Source organism: Cibotium barometz, chromosome 19 (genome assembly GCF_041138505.1).
Source record: "Cibotium barometz isolate CiBa-2024 chromosome 19, ASM4113850v1, whole genome shotgun sequence".
In the NCBI taxonomy this organism is placed as follows: domain Eukaryota; kingdom Viridiplantae; phylum Streptophyta; class Polypodiopsida; order Cyatheales; family Cibotiaceae; genus Cibotium; species Cibotium barometz.
Window position 1 is genome coordinate 14,155,030 of NC_141064.1, and position 18,085 is coordinate 14,173,114.

The window sequence follows — 18,085 nt, forward strand, 5'->3', positions numbered from 1 at the left end:
TCTGTAAGGAGTAACATGGAAAGAAGCTCCTGAATCTATAATCCAAGAATGCATATCTGATCCATCACCAGCATGAAGTGTATGAGCCTCCAGTGAAGAGGTGAAGCATACCTCACGTCCACTGTCACTGTCACTAACATAAGTAACATGCAACTCCTCTTTTTCTTTGCCCTTAGACTTGCCTTGAGCCTTGCCTTCTTTGGCTCTTTCGTCGTTCTTTTTCTGAAAACATTTTTTCTCTACATGTCCCTTCTTGCCACAATAATTGCAGACAAGATCTTTCTTCGAGCGGGACTTGCTCCTTTCTCTTTCTTTGTCTTTACCACGTGTCTTTGACCTGCTGCGTGTATTCAAGGCATTTGACTTCCCAATAGCATTATTCTTTCTATTCATCTCTTCCTGTAGAAGAGCGCTCTCCACATCTGCAAATAACAGTATGGCATTCGAATTGCTAGTAGAAGTCCTGAATGTATCCCATGACTCAGGTAGAGAACATAGGATGAGTGTAGCTTTCAGCTCATCATCGAGCTTCAACCCTTGGTTGATCACCTGGCTGAATATGCTGTTGAACTCAATAATATGAGTGGACATAGGTGTCCCCTCCTTCATCTGAAGCCCAACAAGCTTCTTCAACCAATAAGCTTTGCCCGTGGCACTTTTCTTGGCATATGTATCCTCAAGACGCTGCCACATTCTCCACGCAGTAGGTTCATCTCTGATGCCTACAACCAGTGAATCAACAACTGTAAGCATTATGGTTGACATGGCCAAGTTGTCCATCTTCTCCCATTGCTCATCAGTAATGTTAGAGGGCTTAACACCCTTCTCCTTTATAGGTTTGTACTGGTCCTTCTGCATCAACACATTGTAGCACTGTGTCCTCCATATGTCGTAGTTTTTAGCTCCTTCAAGCTTCTTTATCTGGAACAAGGATGACACGTCGCTGCTGGAACTCATGGTAAAGAAGGAAGAGTTTGTTCCTCAATGGAACTGCCTGACTCCCTGTAGGCGTGCAATTAAGCACTAGTCACTCCAAGAAAATTCTCCCGCAGCGGAAGTACAGTCAAAAGTGAACTGTGTACTGTTTTAGTGGCACAAAACCACCTGAATATTCTTCTCCCACTTGCTGCAAAAACAGTACAGCAAGCTGATTCTGCTATTTTTACTGGCGAAAATGCAGTACAGCTACATATAAACGCTCCAAAAAAAAATCCCAGAACTGATATAATGATTTACAACTGCACTTTTTTGAATTCTGCTGGTCAAAACAGGTCAAACCTGCTGTTTGACAGTCCCAGACTGTCAGAAAAAAGTAATTTTCTGATTTTTTATGAAGATCCCTGATTTTAGACCTCCAATTGCTTCAGTAACTTCCCCCCCGACTGAATATACAGTCTAGAGGTGAAGTGGCTCAAAAAGCCCTCTGAATGCGTGAAGATAATCAGAGATTTGACCAGAAGATCTAAATCAAATTTTGCACTTTCAGTGCATAATTGTGCTCCACAAGATAATCTGCTGCATGTAGAATACTCCCACTTGACAGATTGCCGGTCAGGCTACAAAAGCCCCAATTTGACAAAAGTCAAAGTTGGACAAAATTGAACAAATGTGCCCCAAAAGTGAATGTACTCACAACAGCAAATTACAGCATTTGTCCCACGGACAATGGCATCAAAAGCCCCTTGAATTGACAGCACATTCCGTGCATTAACACAGTAAATGGCATCACGCTGCTACTGCTCACAAGGCATTTGACTGCATATCCATTTGGGTTGCATCCAACATAGCATACGCTGCAAGTATCAAGCATAGATCTGCCCAATGCATACACTCAGTGCCAACACTGACGTACAATCACTGGCCAAGTGATAAGACCTGTCTCGACACTGTTTGCGGCATAAGCTAAGCCTCAGTGCGAGTGTAAGCCCTGCCACAAGTAGAACACCTGCACCTGTACGTGTATATGCACAATACGCGGTACAAGGAAATGAAAATGGCAGGAATGGAAAGTACAATGCAAGTAATACAAAGTACCTGGCTAATGTGCCAATGGTAAATGTGAGAGGAGCAGCCCACAACAGTAATGATCAGATGATCAATGCGTAGAGCCAAGATCAACACACAGACTAGCAATAGGATCTCCACAAATAGGAGCAGCATCAAGGAGAAAAATGAGCAGATAGCTGCTCACAGCTGGTATATCGCATTGTGCAATACTTTCTAGCGCAAGAACAATTTACTAAAGAACTCTTGCATATTCCAAGGCTTGAGACTCGAAATTATCTGCCTCAATCACAAGCTCTGCTTCTCACTCGCAATGGACAGGTCGGCCAGAAGTAGATCAGCCCCCAACTCGCCCAGCCATTGGTATTTTGTTCAAACAGGCACTAGATGCTTTGCTGCAAGTGCTCCCAGCTTTCCCAAAAAATAAGCTTCAGATGGCGGCCACACAGCAGCCAGCACAGATTGCACCAGCAGCATGGAACAGCCCGCCAGAGATGCACCAGCAGCAGCCAAACGATGGCAGCAGCAGCATGTCGTCGATCAAGCTGGACAGCAAGGAGTCGCCCAGCAGCAGCCAAACGATGGAGAGCACGTCGTCGACCACAGAGGGAGCAGCCAGCTCAGAATCGGCAGCCCACAACTCAAGCGATGATCAGCCTCACAGAGAAACGACCAGCAGATCGAACTTGTCAAGGCCTCCAGCGTGAGAGAGAAGCGAACAGCAGCCCTCAAGCTCCACGATTGAGCTCAGACAACTCGCCCACAGCAGCCCGTCGGCTCTCCAAACGAGCTCCTCAATAGATCCGCTCACAGCAGCATCGAAGAGGGAGAAGAGAGCATCATGGGGAAGGGAGCCTTAGCTTTGATACCAGTTGACAGAGAACCGGAGTGAGGAGACACACACACTGTAGACACCAATAGGTGGGGATAAACAATGAGTGGTACCTCCCCAAGTACACACAGTAGTATATATATCTATGGATAAGGCTAGGACCACTAGGCACTAAGTACGAAGCATACTTAGTGTACTTAGCAGTACTAGACTAACAAACTGTTACATAGGGTGGCCAGTGCCTTTACCCCAACATCTGCCATCCTCAGTGCAAGCTCTGACAGCAATTAGGATCTCCAACTGAGTAAAGGCTCCCATCCACCGTGGGGCCATGGGCTCGAGAGGCGTGAACCACTCCTCTGTGAGTGCCTCCTGAATGTCATCCCTCATAATCAACCCCCCTCTGAAGTGACCCAGCCTCTTCACCTGGATCTCCTCTGGTGGAAGACTGCAGAAGGCCTGCCAATCTCCAAAACTGCGTGCTAGGCCTACCGCCGCCAATGGTCCCCAGTCTAGACGAGGTCGAGAACCCAGCATATGACCCTGCTGTGTGCGAACCGCTGGGCTCCAGATGAGCGGCTGTCTGGCCCACTCCTCATCACAAGGAGGTCTCTGAGAGAGCCCCGGTCTCAGCAGCTCCCAAGTTCTCAGGATGCTCAAGGCAAATCTATCCTCCCATCCTCTACTAAGGCATGTCCTCCTCATCTCTGTGTGAAGATCCATCGTATCTCTGGTGTCCAAGTGCCCCCTGCTGGGGGAGCTCGAGCTTGCAGCAGCCATTGCAAAAGAAGCTCTTTCCAATGCTTAGTGTCTGGAAGCAGCCCCCGAACAATAAGCTTCCCCAATAAGGCTCTACTCTGATCAACTGGATCTATAATGCCCAAGCCTCCCTAGGCCAACGAAAGTGTAATGCAACCTTTGTTGAGATATCGAGCTCATCTAGTGAGGTGGTGGCCACCGATGACCCGCCTGGGGGATAGGCCCCACACTCACACCACTGGCATGGTTGGAGATCATGGGAGATATGCGGCCAATGGGATGACAGGCTGTGTGACAGCCATTCTAGAGACTGGCATAGTTATAGCGCCAGCTCATTTAGTCGGGTTCACACTATAGAGAACTCGTGTATGTATTGGTTGAGTACCTTTCATATTGTGAGTACTCTTATCTTGTATATGGTGTGTTGAGTGTTGAGTAGAGAAGAAGAAGATTTCAGCCTTTCACCTTGTGTGTTCTCTATTAGGGTTTTGTGAGTGTGTTTGTGTGCTTGCAAGAGCTCAAGCTCTCTTCCCCCCTGCATCTTTTCATGGTATCAGAGCCTGGTTCGTGCTAAGGGCTAAGCTGCAAGCAAGAGAACCACAGGAAGTGGTATGAGGGTAAGAGCTTCAACTACTCTTCCTTATTGTGTTGGTGACTACACCCTTGTCGGGAGCTCTACGGGAGGCACCGGCAACAAACGGTTGAGGAGCTTTCTTCGCGGGAGTAAAGCTATAGGGCAACTATGTAGTCCAATCGGACTGTAATTTTTGGGCCGAAAACGAGTTTCAGGCGTGTCTGGACCTCCGTTTTTTAGAAAGCAGGCGATTTCGAGCACTGCGGGTAAGTCATCGATTCTCTGCAGAACTCTGTTTTAAGAACTGCAAGAAGACAGATTGACTGTGCAGACACTATGGGTGCTGCAAAGAGGTCTACAGTTGCCATTGGGTGTATGTATGCACATTGAAGTCACTGGTTGTGATATTTGAGAGTACTACAGTACTGCTGTGCAGAAAATACAGCAGTTTGTGCAGAAAAACTAGAGTGCAGTTTCTGGTAAGATTGTGTGTTTGGCAAGATGTCTAATGATGGCATAACACAGAATGTGGCTGAGAAGCTGGATAAGAATAACTTCCATGCTTGGAGGTTCAGGTTGACGAATTTCCTGATGGGAAAAGGCTATTGGGACTACATAGAAGGTGAGCATGAAGAGGCACCGGAGATACCGGATATAAATCCGACTACTGCAGATGTGAAAGAGTTTAAAGACTGGAACCAAGGAGCCAGGAAGGTTATGTATTGGCTTTCCATTAGTATACAGGACACCATGATTGGGCACATTCAGGATGCCAAGTCCCCCAAGGAGGCGTGGGACACCTTGGTAAAGCTCTATGAAACAAATACCAAGGCACGTAAGATACAGTTGAAGAATGAACTTCATACTGTGGAGAAAAAGAGCATGTCTGTGAATGACTATGCGCTGAAGATAAAGGGTATTGTGGAATCCCTTGCATCTATTGGTGTGTCAGTAGATGATGATGACAAGGTGGAAGTCTGTCTACGTGGTCTCAGGCCACAATACAAGGTGTTCAAGACGTCCATTCAGACTCGGGAAAACATTCCCAACTTTACAGATTTGGTGTCTATGCTGATTATCGAAGAGAAGAGCTTGGGTAAAGACCAACAGTCTTCACAAAGCAAAAACAGTTCAGAGCAACAGGCCTTCTACACGAGTTCAGGAAGAGGACGAGGTAGAGGAGGCCGTGGACGCGGCCAAGGAGCTGGCCGAACAGGTAATCAGAATTATGGCCAGCAGCAGCAGCAGCAGCAACAACAGTCCCAGAATCAACAACAACAACAACAACACGCAGGTGGAAGAGGCAAATTCAGAGGCAAGGGGAGTTAAAGAGGCCGTGGAAATTGACAAAGGCAATATAATGATGCACGTGAATGCTATTATTGTGGTAAGCCTGGACATGTGCAGTCAGAATGTTATAAGAAGTAGGCTGACATGCAAAATGTGAAAGTGCAGCAAAACAACTATGCATCCTCAAGCAGAAATAATGAGGATAATGAAAGGTTGTTTATTATGCAGCATGTTGTGAATGCCATGTCTGAAAATGTTGATGCAGCACAAAAAGATAATGTATGGTATGTGGATTCAGGCGCTTCGAACCACATGACGAGTCATGGGGAGTGGTTCAAGGAGATGAAAAACCCGGAAAGACCAGGTTTTGTGGAAATAGGGGATGACACTGCTCATCCAATTGCCCACGTTGGAGATGTGCCATTGTCTATGCAGAATGGCAAAGTGAAGTACCTTGCAGATGTACTTCATGTACCGAACATAACAAAGAATCTGGTTTTAGTTGGCCAGATGATTGAGCAGGGTTTGCAGGTTCGGTTTAACCCTGATGGGTGTTATGTTGAAGATTTCAAAGACAAGTGCAGGTTGGTTGCAAAAGGCAACAGAGTGGGTAGAATGTTTACGTTGAATGTAGACATGCCTGAAATGAGTGCTGCGATGTTTGCAAATGGTTCAGGAACTGTTGCAGACACAGGCATATGGCATAAAAGAATTGGACATGTGAATGTGCAGAGATTGAAGTCTATGCAGACAAAAGGAATTGTGACAGGGCTGCCAAAATTTAAAGTAGAAGGTGTGCATAAAATCTATGAAGCATGCCAATTTGGGAAGCAAACAAAGCATATGTTTCCACGTAACAGATATGTGAGCAAAAATGCACTAGATGTTGTGCATTCAGATGTATGGGGTCCTACAAAGACCATATCTATGGGAGGCTGTAGGTATTATGTGACTTTCATTGATGACCACACAAGGAAAGTGTGGGTATATTTCATGAAAGAGAAGAGTGAGGTGTTCACTCACTTTCAGAATTTCAGAGTTTTGGTTGAAAAGTAAACAGGGAAATATGTCAAGTGCCTAAGGTCAGATGGAGGGGGAGAATACTTCTCCAATGAGTTCTCTGAATTTTTGAAGAAGAATGGTATTCGGAGACAGTTTACATGATGCAGATACACTCCGCAGCAAAATGGAGTTGCTGAGCAGAAAAACAGGCACATTGTTGAGATTGTGCGAGCATTGATGGAAGAGAAGAATATGCCGCATTGCTATTGGGCTGAGGCTGTTTCTACAGCAGTATACATCATGAACAGGACTCCAACTGCAGCCATACATGATGTAACTCCAGAGGAGAGGTTTACTGGCAAAAAACCAGATTTGTCTCATCTGAAAGTTTTTGGATGCATTGCATATGTGCATGTGCCAGATGAGCTGAGAACTAAGCTGGATCCGAAAGCTGAAAAATGTGTGTTTATTGGATATTCCCTTGAGCAAAAGGGATACAGGTGTTATAACCCTTCTACACGTGAGTTGAGGGTAAGCAGGGATGTTGTCTTTGATGAGATGAGCAGCTGGTATGCTGCTGAGAAAGAAGCTGTTGGGACTGATGTGAGTGGAAGTGTGGTTGCACAGAATGCAGGTCAGCAATCACAGTCTTTGAGTGGACCAGGAGAGTCCTCATCTAGTGGGTCTGTTGATAGACCATAGAGTGGCAGGCTGCGTCATAATACCAGTCCTGCAAATATGATTACTACATCGCGTAAAGGAAAAGAGAAAGTGGTTGAGCCCCTTGGTATGCCTGACATTTCTGCAGGGCATTCTCATGTTGATGGAGAGTCTAGTGGCTCAGATATGAGCCTTGATGAGGAGCTTGGGATCCCAGCTATGAGAACACCTGGTGTAAAGAAGGCTATGGAAGCCATAAATGAAAAGCTGCGAAGATCTGGGAGAGTGAGAAATCCTGTGTAGAGATTTACCTATGATGGTTATGTGGCACATCACTATGCATATATGGCAAAGGTTGTGTAGGTTGTTGAGCCCACATGCATTGATGAGGCTGTTGGAAATATGTGTTGGGAGAAAGCTATGGACAAGGAGATGGATGCACTATATGGAAATGAGACTTAGGATTTAGTGCAATTGCCTGAAGGCAAGAAAGCCATTGGATGCAAGTGGGTGTACAAAGTTAAACATAACAGTGATGGAAGCATAAACAGGTACAAGGCTAGATTGGTAGCCAAAGGATATGCGCAAACATATGGCATTGATTATGACGAAACTTTCAGCCCAGTTGCCAAGATGGCAACGGTGAGAGTTGTAGATTGGTAGCCAAAGGATATGCGCAAACATATGGCATTGATTATGACGAAACTTTCAGCCCAGTTGCCAAGATGGCAACGGTGAGAGTTGTGATAGCAGTGGCTGCATCAAAGCAATGGTCTTTACATCAGATGGATGTAAAGAATGCATTCTTGCATGGGGATTTGCAAGAAGAGGTGTATATGTTGCAGCCACCTGGTTATGAGGATGAGGGTCACCCCGAGCATGTTTGCAGGTTGAAGAAAGCCTTGTATGGCTTAAAGCAAGCACCAAGAGCATGGTCTGACAAGATTTCTGAATATCTTGTCACTATTGGCTTTCATGTAGCCAATGCAGATTTCTCATTGTATGTGAGACATGGTGATAGAGGAGTTGTGCTTATTGTCATCTATATAGATGACTTGATCATTACGGGGGACCATGATGCAGAGATCTTTGATGTAAAGATCTTGCTTAGACAGAAGTTTGAGATGAAGGATCTGGGGGAGCTCAGATATTTCTTGGGCATTGAGGTGATTAGGTCACCACATGGTATTGGATTACTGCAGAGACAGTATGGCTTGGACATGTTGTCCAAGTATGGTATGACAGGCTGTAAGCCTATTTCTGTGCCATTGGATCAGAATGGCAAGTTGAGTGCAGATTCAGGAGAGATCTTGGAGGATCCTACTATGTACAGGAGCATAGTAGGAAGTTTGATCTACATGGACGATCACCAGACCAGCTTTGAGCTATGCTGTTGGGTTGGTGAGTCAGTTTATGCAGGTTCCACGAAAATCGCATTTGGATGCAGTGAGACGCATACTGAGGTATGTGAAGTCTACTTTGCATTGTGGACTATTCTATGAGACTGGGACAGAGATATGTGTACATGGGTACACAGATGCTGATTGGGCTGGTAGTATCTCAGATAGAAGATCTACCAGTGGATTCATGTTTTCTTTGGGGAGTGCTGCTGTGACTTGGAGCAGCAAGAAGCAGCCTACAGTTGCTCTATCGAGTACAGAGGCCGAGTACAGAGGAGTTGCCATGGCAACATGTGAGGTAGCTTGGTTGAGAAAGCTACTTGCAGATTTGGGTCTATCAGTGGATAGACAAGTTGTCATTTTCTGTGATAACATTAGCAGTATACAGTTAGCCAGGAACCCAGTCTTTCATGCTCGTACAAAGCACATAGAGGTCCACTACCACTTCGTCAGAGAGAAGGTCTTGGCAGGAGATCTTGACCTTGTTTATGTCAGCACAGAGGATCAGGTAGCTGACATTTTCACCAAAGCATTGGGTACAGAGAAGCTCCGAATATTCAAGGCTTTGCTTGGTGTACATGAAATGGAGTTGAGCTCGAGGGGGAGTGTTGAGATATCGAGCTCGTCTAGTGAGGCGGTGGCCACTGATGACCCGCCTGGGGGATAGGCCCCACACTCACACCACTGGCATGGTTGGTGAGATCATGGGAGATATGCAGCCAGTGGGATGACAGGCTGTGTGACAGCCATTCTAGAGACTGGCATAGTTATAGCGCCAGCTCATTTAGTCGGGTTCACACTATAGAGAACCCGTGTATGTATTGGTTGAGTACCTTTCATATTGTGAGTACTCTTATCTTGTATATGGTGTGTTGAGTGTTGAGTAGAGAAGAAGAAGATTTGAGCCTCTCACCTTGTGTGTTCTCTATTAGGGTTTTGTGAGTGTGTGTGTGTGTACTTGCAAGAGCTCAAGCTCTCTTCCCCCCTGCATCTTTTCAACCTTTTCCCTAGCTGGCTGACCATCCCGCCTAGACCAAAGAAAGTTCCTGATCAGCCTCTGTACCTGGCTGATACAAGAGCTCGAGAAGATCCAGCAAGACGTAATGTACCACATGGTCGCTAAAAGCACCTGATTTGCCACCACTACCCTCCCAGCCAAGGATAGCCGAGCTGTACTCCAATACAAAAGCTTCTTCCGAATGCTCAGAAGAAGCGAGGCAATCTGCTGCTCAGGTGACAAATCTAGTCCAATCTGGCATCCCAAATATTGCACTACTGTGCCAGGAGGAATCCATCTAAAACCCGGGTGTCTGGGCTCCATGCTGGAGTGGGAGCGCTACTGATCCAAAAGGCCACTTTCTTGCGCCAATTGATCAATGCTTCCGAAGCTGCACTAAAAACCTGGAGCGACTACTCTGCCCGCTGAAGATTGGCCTCCTGGCCATGCAAAAATAAACCCGTGTCATCCCAGCAAATTTAGCATCGAGCAGGTCCTCCCCCCTGACTGGGAGCTGATGTCCTCTCAAACCAACCTCCTCTGCCGTTAGATACATGCTCATAGCCTCCGCAAAGAAGAGAAAAAGAAACGGGGCAAGAGGACACCCCTGGCGGACTGATTTGGTCAACTCAAAACTCGGCCCCCTTCCTCCTGCAATCAGCACACCTGGCTACGAGCTGTGGAATATAGAGCCGCCACCCCTCGAATTCAACCTGGCTTAAAGCCCAGGCAAAGCATAGTGCCCTCTAAGAAACCCCAATCGACTCTATCGTATGCCTTCTCAAAATCGAGAAGCATCATGACCAAGTCCTCACCAAGAAATCTAGCTCGGGCCGTCGCCTCCCAGAAGGTGAAAATGTTGTCAAGGATACTATGCTCCTTGACGAATCCTGTCTGGGTAGCATGAATCAACTCCCCCAGGAAGGGCTGGATCCTCAAACTCAAGGCCTTTGCCAAGACCTTGTAGATAGTATTAAGGATCGTAATAGGCCTCCAATGTCGGATATCATCTGATACTCCCTCCCCCTTGGGGATAAGAAAGATCAAGCCCTCTGTAAAGCTCTGTGGCATCACCCCACTGTCCAAAACATACTGAAAGCCCCTGCGGAGGCCTGGCCCCAAAAGGTCCCAATAGCGCATAAAAAAGACAGGCGTCAATCCGTCCTCCCCTGGGCAACTATGGCGCGGAAGGACCCTCAAGGCCTCAGCAAGCTCAACCTCTGAGAGAGGCTCACCCAAAACTGTACGCATACGATCTGTGACCCTCCTCTGCACATGGGCCCACACAGTCTGCCTGCAAGCATCCCGAGCCTCAGTGGTGTGCTCCACTGAGAGAAGGTCTCTATAGAACCCAGTGGCTATGGCTCTGATCTCCTCTGGCTCAGTAGCTACCGAGCCGTCCGGCCTCCCAAGCTGGCGGACTCCTGCTCGAGCATGGCGGGGCCCAGTAATCTAAAAAAACTCCCCAGTCACTCTATCACCAAGCTGCGTCCACTGAGAGGCCTGGCGACGATAGTAAAACTCATGTCTCTGCTCCTCTGCCTCTCTAACCTCCTGGCATGCCTAGCTCAGCTGGGATGCCATGTAGGCTACTGCTCCTGAAGGCGCTGAAGTGAAGCAAGGCTACGTCTCAGCCTACGCTCCCTCTCGTGAGCCTCTCCCAGCCGTGTCAAGGTTGCAGCGTGCAAAAAAGTGCTGAGCTCGATGAGTCCCTGGGCACACTGGCCTACTGCATCGTGGTCAGAGCTCTGACTATCATGCCATATCCTCTCAATGTCCTCAGCAAGACTAGGATCTGTAAGTACCCTCTCTGGGATCCTCAACTGCAAGCTGGTCTCCCGTGTCCTCTTCTCAAGAGTCAAAATAACTTGCGCATGGTCTGAAAAAGAGGTGCTAGAGCGAGAATGCCAACGGAGCCCCCTCGCTCCCCTAACCTGTCGCCCACATAAAAGCGATCAATCCATGATAGATTAGTCCCTCCCTGCCGGACGATCCGAGACCGAGAGAAACTAAGACTGTCCTGAGAGCGGGAGAAGGCCTCATGCTGCCATGCATCAGTGATCCTCAGTGTCATGCCAAAAATCGCTCCCAAGCTGCAAGCTCCGTACCGTGCACTGTAACATGACTACCTCCCACCCTATCGGCCGGGTCCTTAAGCATGGTGAAGTCTCCCCCGACACACCAATGTGCGGCCTCTAGCAATGCATCCGTAACCTGGGTCCAGAACTTTGCTCTGGCACTAGCATGGTTAGGCGCATAGACATTGAGCACGCCAAAGAGCTCATCATGCGTCCTGAGAATGACATACTATGCTCTACCAGGCACAATGATCCTGTGATCCACAATGGCCTGTCGCCACCATACATATTCCTCCCTGCCCACCCAAAGGGCCAAATCCTGCAGACCAAAAGGTGTCCCATCTAGCAGGCATCACCGAACCATATCTCCGGATCCTGCTCTCTCCCAAATGGTGCTCCTGCATCAACAGAATATCAATACTGCCCCCAACCAGGCATCTCTGAAGCTCTTGCCTCAAGCACCCACAATAACGTATATAATGAGCGCCGCCAAGGCCCTGTACATTCCATGAGATGATCCTCATGGATGACCTCCTGAGGTGGATGCTGTCTTAGCCGTACGGCAGGCCTTCGCACAAGCGGCTTGGATGGAGAATAGTCCCCGTCCGAGCGACTACGAATCTCTCCACCCAGTGTACTGCAAAAATCACGGATCAGTGCGCAAGTGGGGCTATGTCCCATGGCAACTGCCTCCCGCTCAGATAGAACACCCTCGTGTATACATACATATCTAGGGTCGCGTGCTAAGTCTTCCACAATGCAAATGACCAAATGTCGAATCCCTGAGGCATCCACACTCTCGAGATCAATGAAAAAATGAGCCAACTCCCATAGTCGGCCTATCACATCTGTCACCTCCAGATCGCTCACATGGTGAGAAAACTCAATTGCCTGAGTCTTCAAAGTGCTAAGGGCAAGCTCCAGGGTCCACTCCCGGTCACAAGGGCCACAAAGAGGGAATGAGAAGGCCACCGCTGAATCAAGTGCCTCCTCCCCACGGGCCGGAGGTATCACTACATGAACTCGGATGGGTGCTGGCTCATGGGGGTCCTCTGCTCCAAAAAGCCGTGTGAAGGAGTAATCAAAAGCCTCCAAGCGCTGTCTGGTGTCGAGACGACTCAGCCGACTGCGGATAGAGAAGCCCGAATCAGCATGGTAAGTCTCCTCTGTGGTGCTCGAGCAAGGTCGGTGCTCAGAGCCCTCCAGATTGCAGGTGACCACCAGGGGACTGCTAGGGCCTCCCGAGGAGCTGAGGCGAGCAGCGGAGGAGGGGGGGGAGAGGGGGGTGGGGAAGGAACCGCTGCCGGAACCGGAACTGAGATGGGAGGAGGCGAAGGAGGAAGCGAGGCAGGAGGGGGGGACGGGGGAGGGGGGGTGAGGGCGAAGGAGGGGGTGCTGGCATCTCTTGGTCCTCAGTTTCGCGGACGCTGGGGTCTCCTCCTAGAGGGGAGCAAAGTTGTTCCTCACGAGAACCCAGAGGTGCTGAGTCTATGGCTGTTTGCTGCATCGGTCTCTGAGGGCGTGCAACTGGGGCTGTCTCTCTCGACGGTGCCCCTATCCAGGCTGCCACTCCGAGGTCTCTGTGGGCTAAGCAGGTGTCCCGGAGGCTACCTGCCGAGCCGCATCTGTGTGGGCGGCGAGCTAACAGGGGCCTGCTCTGCTGCGGTGCAGGTCGGGGTCTCCTGTGAGGGCAGGCCTTGGCTGGGTGGCCGACCTATCTACAAATAAAGCACTAGTTTGGGAGCCCCAAGAACTCCACTCTCTGATCAATCCATCCCCCCCTATCCTAGGTAGCTGAATGACCTAGCTGAATGACCTTCGGAAGGGAGGAGATGTCAGGAACCAAGACTCTGACCGAAGGTAGCCCAGTTGCTCTAGCCACCACTGAGGTTGCAGTGGGGCCAGTCTCGAGCACCGAGCCCACCAGTGCTCCTAGCCTCAAAAGGAGCGGAAGGTACTCACGGCAGAGTCCAGGGAAGCAAACAGTAACATGGAAAAGGTGCTCTCCCTGCTCGGCCGCTTCTGTGGGGTCAAAGCCATGCTGCCAAGGTCTGAAGAATGCCCGAGCACCCTTGATGTCAAGGGGACTCATGGCAAGGACCTGGGCCACACTCTGGGAAGTCTCGAAGTCGATCTGATAGTGTCCACGGCCCAGCAGCTGAACGTCCAGGATCTTGCCCACGTCTGCAAGAAGGCGGGTCTGAAGAAGATCCCGAATCTCCCCTCTGCTGGGGCGAGTGTCGACTATGCAGATGGTGGAATGTGCCTGGAGGCGTTCCACCTCTGCGGCGAGGCTCACTTCCTCTTCTGGCAAGAGAGAAAGCCTGATGGGGGTATCCTCACGGGCGGTCGAGGGGGTTGCAGAAGAGTCCCTCTGAGGTGGGGCGGGATGAGACTCCATCAGAGTCTGAAGCTGTGGGAAGGCGGAGCAAATGTGAAACCTGCAAGAACCGCGCTGCACACGGAGGGCGGAGAGGGCAGGCGGAAGGATAAAAAAGGGGAAAAAAGAAAAACCCCCAGGGGGTGGAAGGATAAAAAAGGGGAAAAACCCCCAGGGGGCGAAAAAACCAGCAAAGAAGGGAAAGGGCGGCGGGGGTTGGGATGATGCGACAAAGAATAGAAAACACCCTAGGGGGGGCAGGGGCAGCATGAAAGGAGAGGCAGGGGGAGAGAGAGGGCTGGCAAAGGGGGGAGGACGGGGCGCAGACGAGGGGAGGGGGGGCGCGATGGCGGCCTTAGGAGGCGGGTGCTTTAGCGCGCAAGAGGGCGAGAAGGCGAGAAGAAGGGGGGGCACGATGGCGAGATGAGGGGGGGCACAGAAGCGATGGCAGGCGGGGGGAGGAAAGGGGTGCAAGGGAGGGAAGGCGAGATGGGGGGGGCACAGAGGCGATGGCAGGCGGGGGGAGGAAAGGGGTGCAAGGGAGGGAAGGCGAGGGGCGAGCAGGCAGCGCAAGCATGAGCAGGGGTGAAGGTGGGAGCTTCAGCGAGCGATCATAGCTTCGAGACAGATCGTATTCAGTTCCATCTAGATGGGAATTCAACTAACTGTCAGTTTAGAGTTATACCTTTGGGAGTTTTTGATGGGATCCTTCGAATGGATTGGCTCCATAAAAATCAAGCTGACATTCACTGTCATAATGGAACCATTTCCTTCCGTGACCTTCACGGAAACAAAGTTCAAGGAACTCAGGATCCCCAAGTCTGTAGTTAGTAAAGGCTTCTAAGTTACGAAAAGGACTTAGAAAGAAGCTGCGCATTTATGTTGTCAAAATGAACCTAGTAGACTCAAAACTTAAGGATAAAGAACCAGAATGGTTAAGTGAATTTGATGATCTATTCCCCAGCAGAGCTAACTGAAATGCCTCCAATTCGAGAAGTAGATCATGTGCTTGAATTGACCCCCGGAGCTTAGCCAGTAGCCCTGCGCACGTACAAAATGCCAGTTCCTGAAGCCATTGAACTCAAGGAACAGCTTAGACAGCTGTTGGAACAAGGGTTTGTAAGACCCAATGTTTCACCTTCGGGTGTGCCAGTTCTCTTTCAGAAAAAGAAAGATGGAACGCTAAGACTCTGTGTGGACTACAGAGGTCTAAATCAATTGACAATTAAGAATAAGTATACTATCCCCAGAATTGATGAGCTTCTGGACAGGCTAAGTGGAGCCCAAATCTTCACAAAGATAAATCTCAAATCAGGGTATTATCAGATCAGGATTAATGACAAGATATTTCGAAGACAGCCATCAATACTTGGTATGGGCCTTATGAACTCACTGTCATGCCGTTTGGATTGACAAATGCCCTAGCTACATTCAATCGCTTAATGCAGGACATTCTCAGAGAATACTTGGATGCTTTTGTTCTTGTTTTCTTTGATGATATTTTGATTTACTCAAAGAATGTAGCTGACCATGAAGCTCATGTCAGAAAAGTTCTTGAGATTCTAAGGAAGCACCAACTCTTTGCCAAAAAGAGCAAATGCACTTTCTCTGCCGACCATGTTGAATACTTGGGCTTTCTGGTATCAAAAGATGGAATTTCTCTAGATTCCACAAAAGTCCAAGCAGTCATAGATTGGCCTGAACCAAAGACAGTGAAAGAAGTCAGAGGATTCTTGGGATTGACTGGTTGGTATAGAATTTTTATACCAAAGTATGCTCTCATAGCTTTCCCCCTGACTAATCTTCTCAAGAAGAATATTCCGTTTTAATGGTCTACCAGGTGTGCTAGAGTGCTTTTGATAAGCTAAAGACTGCCTTGGTAACCAATCCCGTTCTGAAGCTGCGAGATTTCTCTCTACTATTTGAGGTAGTAACTGATGCTAGTGGTTTTGCCCTGGGAGGTGCACTCATGTAGGAAGGTCATGCAGTGGCCTATGAATCCCGAAAACTCAGAACACATGAAAGGAATTATGCTGTCCACGACTTGGAACTACTTTCAGTAGTATATGCTCTGAAATTGTGGAGACATTACCTACTGGGTCAAAGATTCACTTTGGTGAGCTTAAAGTGGATCTTCTCTCAGAAGGATCTCAACATGCACCAAAGAAGGTGGATGCAGACCCTACAGGAATTTGATTTTGAAATCAAGTATCGCCCACGCAAAGAAAATGTGGTAGCAGATGCCCTCAGCAGGAAAGCCTCCTTGCTTGCAATTACTGTAGTGTCGAATCCTTTGATTATTGAAGCAAAAGAGAAGATCATGCAGGATAGATTCTTTGGCCCTATTGCTACCCTACTTATGCAAGAAAGCAAAACTCCACAGGAGTTGAACCGAGCTCAAGGGTACAGCCTGGATGATAGAATTATGTATTATAATCGCAGGCTATGCATTCCCAATGATGAGGGAACCAAAGGACAAATTCTGAATGAAGCCCATGACAGCCTTAGTGCAGGACATCCAGGTTTCATCAAGACCTACATGTTTGTAAAGAAAAGCTTCTTTTGGCCTGGTCTAAAAACGGATGTACTGAATCATGTACGTCAATGTCTGACATGCCAGAAAGTCAAAGCTGAAAGAGTAAAAATGCCTGGAAAGTTACATCCGTTGGACATCCCCCCGATGAAGTGGGAATGTAACAGTATGAACTTTATTACTAGATTACCTTCAGTGCAATTAGGTTACAACTCCATTTTCGTGGTAGTTGACAGACTAACCAAAGTTGCCCATCTGATCCCAGTAAAAGAAACCTACAGTGCAGTGGATGTGGCCAAAGTGTTCCTCAAAGAAATCTTCAGATTGCATGGCCTACCTAGGAGAATAGTAAGTGATCGAGATCCCAAGTTTACTTCAAGGTTCTGGACTGCATTTTTTGAAGCAGTGGGAACTTTCTTGGATCTCAGCATAGCTTATCACCCTGATACCGATGGTCAAACTAAAAGGGTAAACCAAGTAATCGAAGATATACTTCGGTCATGCTGTGGGGGCAGGGAACCCAAGAAGTGACTAAGCTATCTACACCTAGTCGAGTTTGCCTACAATGCTTCTTATCACCGAAGTATCAAGATGAGCCCTTTTAAAGCTCTGTATGGACAAGATTACTTAACTCCATTAACTTGGTCTGACCCATTGATTAGGGTCGAGACGTCCAGATAGATGCTTGACGACATGGAGTAACAGATGCAGTCAATTCGTAAAGATGTTAAAGCTGCCCAGGATCGATAGAAGCAGTATGCTAATAAGAAGAGGACAAACAGAGAATTCGAAGAATCAGATATGGTCTTCATTCGAGTACGCCCCAAAATTTTCAGAAGGTGCATTAGAAATTAAGTATAATTTATTCAAGAGGCCTTATCCTAGGGGTCCAAATTTTTGAAAAATTTTAAATTAAGGTTTTGAAGGGCCAATTATCAAATTCATCCAAATGTATGAAGAAGATAAATAGAAGAAATAAAGAAAATCACCCCCAAAAATGAGTAAATACTCACATAAGATGAAGAGTGAACTAAGGACCAAAAGAAAAGCTAAAAAAATAGATTTTTGACACCTCACAATGGGGATTCCCCCCTCATGAATGAGGTGCCTACTTCACATGTGCAATTGAGTTTTAAATCTTACAAAATTGAGATATTTCATCTCTCCTCTCTCCTAATTCAAGTCTAGTTCCAAAAAGTTAGCTTGACCTAAAAATGGTAAAAAATTAACCAAACTGATTTGGAAAATTCTAGAATCGGTTTGTTTGGTTAGAAGCTCAATTTTTCCTATAAATAGAAGTCTCCCCCTTTGTTGAAAAATAATAGTGTTTATGCACTGTTACTCTACTCTTCCCAAGCCAAGAACTGTGAATTTATTAATAATTCACTAGTTTTTGACATTTCCCTCTTCCAAAGATTGGTGGCCACTCTTGTTACAAACAAGAGTAGAACCCTCAAACCATCAAGCCAAGAAATTATGTAAGTAGAGATCTTGTAATTTTCTTATTAATTTTTATGCTTTCCTAATTTTTATGATTGTTTGAAGTGATAAATGGACACTATGCCTCGATCGAAAG